Source organism: Podarcis vaucheri (genome assembly GCF_965113315.1).
Source record: "Podarcis vaucheri genome assembly, chromosome: 6".
NCBI lineage: Eukaryota > Metazoa > Chordata > Lepidosauria > Squamata > Lacertidae > Podarcis > Podarcis vaucheri.
Genome location: NC_138764.1, coordinates 21,329,700 through 21,340,489, shown reverse-complemented (window position 1 = coordinate 21,340,489; position 10,790 = coordinate 21,329,700).

Genomic DNA, 10,790 nt, shown 5'->3' with positions numbered 1-10,790 from the left:
AAGCATTTTTGCAGGTGTGTATGACTATCGTAACCATGTGGGGTGTGCCAGAGTGGCTACGGAAAGCTCACACAAGTGTGCCCAGCTGCATGCTGATCCTGTAGGAAAGACCTGTGCAGTTGGCGCTACCCACACGGTTGCTATATCCATGCAGCCCTTGCATGGATTGACACCATGGGAAAATGTAGTTGGATTACTGTGTGTGAAAGGGGGCCATTATGCCTTTCTGCACAGCTGTTGCTACAAGTGGAGCAAGTCTGCCCTGTGCAGTGACATTAAGATCAAGTTCTGATAAAAAGGAGAATAAGATACATTATCCAATACTTGTTGCTTGGGAGCATTTAACAAAACGGGTTTGGGTTTTTTGGTTTTTTAAAGTATTCCAAGCGGTTTCATTTTTCATTTTATCTTGCGTAATCTAGCCTTTTTTTCTTCATTAAGAATATTGCTGGCACTTTCTTGTGGTTATTTAAGCTACTTAATAAGTCATTCCCTTCCACCTTCCCCCTCCCCCCCGGTCAGGGTAGGTTTAGCTTTTTAATTACATACCAAATACAGTTGTATAAGCCAAATCCTGCAACTTGCACTATGGGCATTACTACAGAAAACAGCTCTGTGTTACGTGTTAACAACACTGAAGCTGGTGTAAATTTGATCATCTAATATCTGTTCTTCCCTGTGCTGCTTTTTTTTAAAACAAAAATTGTGAAGTAAAGGCTGCCTGGGAATGTTAGATGGAGGAGCAGGCACCCATTTCTTTGCCTGCTGCATCCATGGCAACATTTGGCAGGGGACCTTTGCCTTTTTTACCTTTAGATTTGTAGAGTTGGAAGGGATCCCAAGGGCCATCTAGTCCAATTCCCTACAATGCAGGAATCTTGGCTAAAGCATCCATGGCAGATCGCCATCCACCCTCTACCATCCAACCCTTGTTTGTTATGGTTTAGGTGAAGAAAGAAATCCCAACGGCAGGGACCTCCAGGCTTGAGGAAAGGTTGGGCAAATGTATGTATGCTTTGTGCGTAAGTACTGCTGTCTGTTCCCAATTTAAAACCACAAGTCCCTAAGGCAAGAATAAAACTACTTGTTACGAATAGATTAGCATCCCCCTGATTAGCATCCAGCCATATTTTGAGAAGGAACAGAAGTTCCACCCACCACAGGGATGCTCCTAAAAATGGCAAATAGTCCTCCTACAACATTTTGGTATTTTCTCATTGTGAGTTTCCCTGCACTGGTTGGTGGACTAACAAAAGTCACAGTGTGATGAAGCAGAGACAGAAAGCGTGTTGCAGGGGTGTCATTTCTGCTGAATTTCACTTCATGCGCCCTGTACTGTAGGTTACTTTGTGCATTCCCAGGTTTGCCGTTATGATAAGAAAACAAGAATTTGCAATACGGTAGCAGAAATATTTCTCATTCTTTGGAGGCCTCTGTAAAGTTGTAAAAATAGTTCAAGTTCCTAAGGCACTAGTTTTGCTGCTTTAAGACACCCAATGTGATATTTTGATCCTGAAGTTACAGAAGACCCCTTATTTTCACCAGGGGAACACAGAAAGCTGCCTTATACTGTTGGTCACATTGTTGGTATTCCATTTAGTATTGTCTACACTGACTGGCAGGGGCTGTGCAGGGTTTCAGGCAGTGTTCACCTGGACACGCCAGGACTTGAACCTGGGCTTTCTGCATTCACAACAGATGCTTTACCAAAAAGCCACAGCCCTTCCTCCTAGGATCTTCCTATGAAACAAGAAAAAAAGCGTTTACGTGAGATAACGGTGGCTTTCACGTGGCAGCAGCCTTTTGTCTCTGGACATATCGCCTCCTGGCCTCGCGGGAATCTCATTTTCCATTACTTCATCTCCAAACGCGAGGCCTGAAGACAGGCAGGAGCCTGAGCATTCCTACAGGGGCTTTTGAGTAAATGTGGAAAGGGGAAAAAAATATTAATTCATTTTACAACGAGAGAAGGATCGGTGTCATCCAAGGAGATAAAGGACTCCTAGGCAACAGAGACTGGCAAAGGTGCTCCAGGGCCATTGTTCGAGATGTTTGCATTCTTAAGTTGACAATAGCCCTGTCAGTCTGCAAGAAGATGCCCTACCACAAAGCAGCTGAACTTGCCACCTCTTTACTTTTTTAAATCTCTGCACAAATAGCTACAGCTGAGTTCATGTGGTTGCATATCCAAGGAGTGTTGCTGAGGGTGTTTTCTTAATAACATAAGAGCCTCCTGGATTAGGCCAGCGGTCCATCTAAAGTCCAGCACCCATTGGAAGCCTATAATAAGGATCTGAGTGTAACAGCACTCTTCCCTCCTGAGGCTTCTTGCTTTCTCCTTGAGCAGGATTTATCTGTAGTTTCTGAGATCCAGGAGGTTAATAATAATAATAATTTATTATTTATACCCCGCCCATCTGGCTGAGTTTCCCCAGCCACTTTGGGCGGCTTCCAATCGAGTGTTGAAAACAATACAGCATTAAATATTAAAAACTTCCCTAAACAGGGCTGCCTTCAGATGTCTTTTAAAGAGAAGATAGCTGCTTATTTCCTTCACATCTGCTGGGAGGGCGTTCCACAGGGCAGGCGCCACTACCGAGAAGGCCCTCTGTCTGGTTCCCTGTAACCTCACTTCTTGCAATGCGGGAACTGCCAGAAGGCCCTTGGCGCTGGATCTCAGTGTCCGGGCTGAATGATGGGGGTGGAGACACTCCTTCAGGTATACAGGACCGAGGCCGTTTAGGGCTTTAAAGGTCAGCTCCAAGACTTTGAATTGTGCTCAGAAACGTACTGGGAGCCAATGCAGATCTCTCAGGATCGGTGTTAAGTGGTCCCGCCGGCCACTCCCAGTCACCAGTCTAGCTGCCGCATTCTGGACTAATTGCATTTTCCGGCTCATCTTCAAAGGTAGCCCCACATACAGTGCATTGCAGTAGTCCAAGTGGGAGATAACTGGAACATGCACCACTCTGGCAAGACAATCTGCGGGCAGGTAGAGTCTCAGCCTGCGTACCAGATGGAGCTGGTAGGGAGCTGCCCTGGAAACAGAATTGACCTGTGCCTCCATGGACAGCTGTGAGTCCAAAATGACTCCCAGGCTGCTCACCTGGTCCTTCAGGGGCACAGTTACCCCATTCAGGACCAGGGAGTCCCCCACACCCGCCCGCCTCCTGTCCCCCCAAAACAGTACTTCTGTCTTGTCAGGATTCAACCTCAATTTGTTAGCCGCCATCCATCCTCCAGGATCTCACACAGGACCTTCACTGGTTCTGATTTAAAAAAGAGGTAGAGCTGGGTGTCATCTGCATACTGATGGTGGGAAAGGCCCTGAAGGGTGATCACAAAGGACACTACAAATACGAAAAATTAATAATCAAACAATTTAGTAAAATGGAGCTTGCAAAATTTCAAAGCAGCAGTATTTCCACGACACCTTAAAATGAAGCACCTGAACCCCTTGCCTAAAATCAAACTCGAAGGCAGAAATGTCAAACAAACAAACAAACAAAAACACCAAAAAAATATGCAAGAGGTCAACCCATCATTTTGGCTCCCACTAGGTTTTATGGAACAAAGTTAATAGGCTGCAATGTTAAATTTACTTAAGGGCTGACAGAGCTTGTTCCTTTCACACTGGGACTTGGTCAAGAAATGATCTTACTTTGTCCATCACTTGTTATGGGTCACCTACAAGATGTATATAAAACACGCTGCTCTTGTGTCTTGTGTCTTCACTGTCCGACTTTAGGATCTCTCACCCCCCCCCCCCGAGTTTGAAATATCTGGCTTTTATTTTTAACCTGATGGAATAGCTGTGCAATTTCCCAGGTGTACTCCTGTTGCTCTGCTCTTCTGATTGTGCCAACCATTTCCTTCGCTATGGTCTGTCTTTCCATTAGGATCCAATTCAAACCCTTTCCTTTACAAATGGCATTGCCTTTATTTCTGTAGTTTTTTTCCCTTCCCCTGTGAAATGTACTCAGAGTCCTGCAGTGATTTCACCCTCCTTATTGCAGCTTGTAAAACAGTGATTGAATTTCCCCCCAAACCTCAGGCTTTTATATACATTATTTACACAATGCATCCCGTCTGATGGGCTGCTTCTGCTTCCCTCCTGGCTGGTACTGCCAGCCAATCAGTTGTTACATTCTACGATCCTACCAGCCTAACAGGTTGATTAACTTCCTCCTGGGATCTGTTTGGGCTGCTGCTGCAAGCCAATCAGTTATGCCGGTCGAAGCCAGTTTGAACCAGTTTAAGCCAGTTTGATCTGGTTTAGGCCAGTTTGAACCAATCCAAGCCAGTTTAGGACAGTTTGAATCGGTCCTAGCCGGTTGAAAGCAGTTCTGACTGGTTTGAACCGGTTTAGGCCAGTTTAAACCGGTCCGAGCCAGTTGGAACCGGTTCAGACAAGCTTGAACTGGTTTAGGCCAGTTTAAACCAGTTTAAGCCAGTTTGAACCGTTCAAAGCTGGTTCAAACCGGTTCAGACCGGTTTGAACAGGTTTAGGCCAGTTAGAAATGGTTTAAGCCAGTTTCAACTGTTCCAAGACAGTTGGATAAGGTTCAGACCGCTTTGAACCGGTTTAGGCCAGTTTGAACTGGTTTAGGCCAGTTTAAACCGGTCCGAGCCAGTTGGAACCGGTTCAGACAAGCTTGAACTGGTTTAGGCCGGTTTAAACCGGTTTAAGCCAGTTTCAACCGTTTCAAGCCGGTTGGATCCGGTTCAGACCGGATTGAACTGGTTTAGGCCACTTTGAACCGGTTTAAGCCAGTTTGAACCAGTCCAAGCCGGTTTGAACCGGTCCAAGCTGGTTGGATCCGGTTCAGACCGGTTTGAACCGGTTTAGGCCACTTTGAACCGGTTTAAGCCAGTTTGAACCATTCAAAGCCGGTTGGAACCAGTTCAGACCGGTTTGAACCGGTTTAGGCCACTTTGAACAGGTTTAAGCCAATTTGAACCATTCCAAGCCGGTTTGAACCGGTCCAAGCTGGTTGGATCCGGTTCAGAGCAGTTTGAACCGGTATAGGCCAGATTGAACCACTCAAAGCCGGTTGGAACCAGTTCAGACCGGTTTCAACCGGTTAAGGCCACTTTGAACCGTTTTAGGCCAGTTTGAACCGGTCCAAGCCGGTTGGATCCGGTTCAGACCGGTTTGAACCGGTTTAGGCCAGTTTGAACTGGTCCAAGCCAGTTGGAACCAGTTCAGACCGGTTTCAACCGGTTAAGGCCACTTTGAACCGCTTTAGGACAGTTTGAATTCGTCCTAGCCGGTTGGATCCGGTTCAGACCGGTTTGAACCGGTTTAGGCTAGTTTGAAGCAGTTTAGGCCAGTTAGGCCACTTTGAACCGGTTTAGGCCACTTTGAACTGGTCCAAGCTGGTTGGAACCGGTCCAAGCTGGTTGGAACCAGTCCAGACCGGTTTGAACCGGTTTAGGCTAGCTTGAAGCGGTTTAGGACAGTTTGAATCGGTCCTAGCTGTTTGAAACCGGTTCAGACCGGTTTGAACCGGTTTAGGCCAGTTTGAACCACTCAAAGCCTGTTGGAACCAGTTCAGACCGGTTTGAACCGGTTAAGGCTACTTTGAACCGGTTTAAGCCAGTTTGAACCAGTCCAAGCCAGTTAGATTCGGTTCAGACCGGTTTGAACCGGTTTAGGCCAGTTTGAACCAGTCCAAACCGGTTGGATCCAGTTCAGACCGGTTTGAACCAGTTTAGGCCAGTTTGAACCGGTCCAAGCCGGTTTGAACCGGCCCTAGGCTAGTTGAAGCGGTTTAGCACAGTTTGAATCGGTCCTAGCAGTTTGAACCACTCAAAGCCTGTTGGAACCAGTTCAGACCGGTTTGAACCGGTTAAGGCTACTTTGAACCGGTTTAAGCCAGTTCGAACCAGTCCAAGCCAGTTAGATTCGGTTCAGACCGGTTTGAACTGGTTAAGGCCAGTTTGAACCACTCAAAGCCGGTTGGAACCAGTTCAGACCGGTTTGAACCGGTTAAGGCCACTTTGAACTCAATAAAAATTATCTATGGGAAAAAAAAGGCCACTTTGAACCGATTAAAGCCAGTTTAAACTGGTCCAAGCCAGTTTGAACTGGTTCAACCGGTTGGATTTGGTTCAGAGCAGTTTGAACCGGTTTAGGCCAGTTTGAACCGGTTTTAAGCCAGTTTGAACCAGTCCAAGCCGGTTTGAACCGGTCCAAGCTGGTTGGAACCAGTTCAGACCAGTTTGAACTGGTTTAGGCTAGTTTGAAGTGGTTTAGGCCAGTTAGGCCACTTTGAACCGGTTTGGGCCAGTTTGAACTGGTCCAAGCCTGTTGGATCCGGTTCAGACCAGTTTGAACTGGTTTAGGCCAGTTTGAACTGGTCCAAGCTGGTTGGAACCGGTCCAAGCCGGTTGGAACCGGTCCAAGCCGGTTGGAACTGGTCCAGACCGGTTCGAACCGGTTTAGGCTAGTTTGAAGCGGTTTAGGACAGTTTGAATCGGTCCTAGCTGTTTGAAACCAGTTCAGACCGGTTTGAACCAGTTTAGGCCAGTTTAAACCGGACCAAGCAAGTTGAAACCAGTTCAGACCGGTTTGAACCGGTTTAGGCCAGTTTGAACATGTTTAAGCCACTTTGAACTGGTTTAAGCCAGTTTGAACCAGTCCAAGTCGGTTGGATCCGGTTCAGACCGGTTTGAACCGGTTTAGGCTAGTTTGAAGCAGTTTAGGCCAGTTAGGCCACTTTGAACCGGTTTAGGCCAGTTTGAACTGGTCCAAGCGGGTTGGATCCGGTTCAGACTGGTTTGAACCGGTTTAGGCCAGTTTGAACTGGTCCAAGCTGGTTGGAACCGGTCCAAGCTGGTTGGAAGCAGTCCAGACCGGTTTGAACCGGTTTAGGCTAGTTTCAAGCAGTTTAGGACAGTTTGAATCGGTCGTAGCTGTTTGAAACCAGTTCAGACCAGTTTGAACCAGTTTAGGCCAGTTTAAACCGGACCAAGCAAGTTGAAACCGGTTCAGACCGGTTTGAACCGGTTTAGGCCAGTTTGAACCACTCGAAGCCGGTTGGATCCAGTTCAGACCGGTTTGAACCGGTTTAGGCTACTTTGAACCAGTCCAAGCCGGTTTGAATCGGTCCTAGCTGGTTGAAACCAGTTCAGACCGGTTTGAACTGGTCCAAGCTGGTTGGTTTGAACTGGTTTAGGCTAGTTGAAGCGGTTTAGTACAGTTTGAATCGGTCCTAGCTGGCTGAAACCAATTCAGACCGGTTTGAACCGGTTTAGGCCAGTTTGAACCACTCAAAGCCGGTTGGAACCAGTTCAGAGCAGTTTGAACCGGTTTAGGCCAGTTTGAACCGGTTTTAAGCCAGTTTGAACCAGTCCAAGCCGGTTTGAACCGGTCCAAGCCGGTTGGAACTGGTTCAGACCGGTTTGAACCGGTTTAAGCCAGTTTGAACTGGTCCAAGCTGGTTGGAACCGGTCCAAGCCGGTTGGAACCGGTCCAGACCGGTTTGAACCGGTTTAGGCTAGTTTGAAGCGGTTTAGGACAGTTTGAATAAGGGCGTCCAGCGTGGTGGGACGATCCATCATGGCCAACTGGTCCAGTATCTCATCCGACAGTCCCTCAAGATACTGGTCCCGAAGTGCAGAGTCATTCCAAGACAAGTCTTGTGCCAACAGCCGAAATTCCATGGTGTAGGCAGCCGCAGTGGACTTGCCCTGTTTCAAACGCCTAATTGCCCGGTTGGCTTGACTCTCCTTCTGGGGGTTGCCAAATGCGGCCTCAAAATGGTTGCAAAACCCCATATAGTCTGTCAGCAAGGGGGAGTCTTGCCTGAGCAGCGGCAATGCCCACTTGGCCGCCTGGTCCTTTAACAAACTGATCAAAAAGTGCACCTTGATGCGGTCGTCAGGGAAGTTCCGGGCTCGCCCCTGAATATACAACTTGGCCTGGGCGAGGAACATGGGAAAGCTGGCCGGGGCCCCATCAAATTTCTCTGGCAAGGCCACTGGGTACTTGCCTGGAGCTGGGGCGTCGGCCACAGGAGCCGGTAGGGTGTCCAACCGCTGCTGAAGTGCCGTAACCGCATCACTGAGCTGCTGCACGGTGTGAGTCAAGGCCTGGTTCTCCTGGGCCAATGCCATCAGCGCAGCTGCCTGGTCGGCCATGGCTTCAGGCTCTTCCCAAACGCACCCCAATGAAGGGGGAGTGCGGGTGAGGCGGAAGCAAACTGTGCTAGTCCCGGGGGGAAGGTTACCGTTGTCGTAGTCAAAGTCCAGTCCTGAGTCACTAGCCTGGAAACAGTTCACAAGGAGCGAGGCGAGGTCCGAAGCAGTAAGCCGGGCGGGGACAGGAACACTGAAGGGCAGAAGCAGGAAGCCGGGCGGGGACAGGAACACTGGAAGGTCAGGTCTGGGTCCAGGTAGGAGCAGGTACTCAACGACGACGTTGCTTCCGCAACCTGGGACCGGGCTGACTGGCCTTTATCTTCTCTGAGGCCAGGGGCGGTCCCGGCCCCCAGGAGACCCGCCTCTCCTGGCCTTAAGGCGAGCACTCCTCCTGGGAGAAACCAGTTCCCTTCGCCTCTCTTCCCTAAGCCTCTGCAATTCAGGAGAGGCTGAAGGGTTACCGAGTCCTCAACCACCTCTGGAGGCAGAATGGATTCACCTGGTGCCTGCTCCTGAGGATCCGGCACAGGTGTAGGTGCCTCAGAATCAAGGCCCTGCCCCAGTTCAGCCGGCCCTGGAGGCGGGGACTCCTGTGCAGGCTGGGATTCCTCCGGTTCATCCTCTGAATCGGAATCCCAGGACATCACAGCCACTTTGAACCGATTAAAGCCAGTTTAAACCGGTCCAAGCCGGTTTGAACTGGTTCAACCGGTTGGATTTGGTTCAGAGCAGTTTGAACCGGTTTAGGCCAGTTTGAACCGGTTTTAAGCCAGTTTGAACCACTCAAAGCCAGTTGGAACCAGTTCAGACCGGTTTGAACCGGTTAAGGCCACTTTGAACCGCTTTAGGCCAGTTTGAAGTGGTCCAAGCCGGTTGGATTCGGTTCAGACCCATTTGAACCGGTTTAGGCCACTTTGAACCGGTCCAAGCCGGTTGGATCCAGTTCAGACCGGTTTGAACCCGTTTAGGCCAGTTTGAACTGGTCCAAGCTGGTTTGAACCAGTTCAGACCGGTTTGAACCGGTTTAGGCTAGTTTGAACCGGTTTAGGCCAGGTTGAACTGGTCCAAGCTGGTTTGAATCGGTCCTAGCTGGTTGAAACCAGTTCAGACCAGTTTGAACCAGTCCAAGCCGGTTTGTTTGAACCAGTTTAGGCTAGTTGAAGCCGTTTAGCACAGTTTGAATCGGTCCTAGCTGGCTGAAACCAGTTCAGATCGGTTTGAACTGGTTTAGGCCAGTTTGAACCACTCAAAGCCGGTTGGAACCAGTTCAGACCGGTTTGAACCGGTTAAAGCCACTTTGAACCGGTTAAAGCCAGTTTGAACCGGTCCAAGGTGGTTGGAACCGGTTCAGACCGGTTTGAACTGGTTTAGGCTAGTTTGAAGTGGTTTAGGCCAGTTTGAACCACTCAAAGCCGGTTGGAACTAGTTCAGACTGGTTTGAACCAGCTTAAGCCACTTTTAACCGGTTTAAGCCATTTTGAACCAGTCCAAGCTGGTTTGAACCAGTCCAAGCTGGTTTGAACCAGTCCAAGCTGGTTGGATCCAGTTCAGAGCAGTTTGAACCTGTATAGGCCAGTTTGAACCACTGAAAGCCGGTTGGAACCAGTTCAGACCGGTTGGAACCAGTTAAGGCCAGTTTGAACCAGCCCAAGCCGGTTGGAACCAGTTCAGACCGGTTTGAAACGGTTTAGGCTAGTTTGAAGCGGTTTAGGACAGTTTGAATTGGTCCTAGCTGGTTGAAACCAGTTCAGACCGGATTGAACCAGTTTAAGCCAGTTTGAACCGTTCCAAGCCGGTTTGAACCAGTCAAAGCTGGTTGGAACAGGTCCAGACCAGTTTGCACTTCTCCAAGCTGGTTGGAACCGGTCCAGAACTCTTGGAACTGGTCTAAGCCTGTTGGAACCGGTCAAATTTGGTTGGAACCGGTTCAGACCGGTTTGAACCAGTTTGGGCCAGTTTGAAGTGGTTTAGGACAGTTTGAATCGGTCCTAGCCAGTTGAAACCAGTTCTGACCGGTTTGAACCGGTTTAGGCCAGTTTAAACTGGTCCAAGCCAGATGGAACTGGTTCAGACCAGTTTGAACTGGTTTCAGCCGGTTTAAACCAGTTTAAGCCAGTTTGAACCGTTCAAAGCTGGTTCGAACCCATTCAGACCGGTTTGAACAGGTTTAGGCCAGTTAGAAACGGTTTAGGCCAGTTTCAACCATTCCAAGACAGTTGGATAAGGTTCAGACCGGATTCTACCGGTTTAGGCCAGTTTGAACCACTCAAAGACGGTTGGAACCAGTTCAGACCGGTTTGAACCGGTCCAAGCTGGTTTGAGCCGGTCCAAGCCGGTTGGAACTGGCTCAGACCGCTTTGAACCAGTTTAGGCTAGTTTGAAGCAGTTTAGGACAGTTTGAATCGGTCCAAGCCGGTTGGAACCAGTTCAGTCCAGTTTGAACCGGTTTAGGCCACTTTGAACCGGTTTAAGCCAGTTTGAACCAGTCCAAGCCGGTTTGAACTGGTCAAAGCCGGTTGGAACTGGTTCAGACCGGTTTGAACCAGTTTAGGCTAGTTTGGGGAATTCTGGAGGCGGCGCCATCGGCAATGGCGGATTCTCTCTAATTCAGAGGGAATAGCTCTGCGGAAATTGGGTCTTGCCGC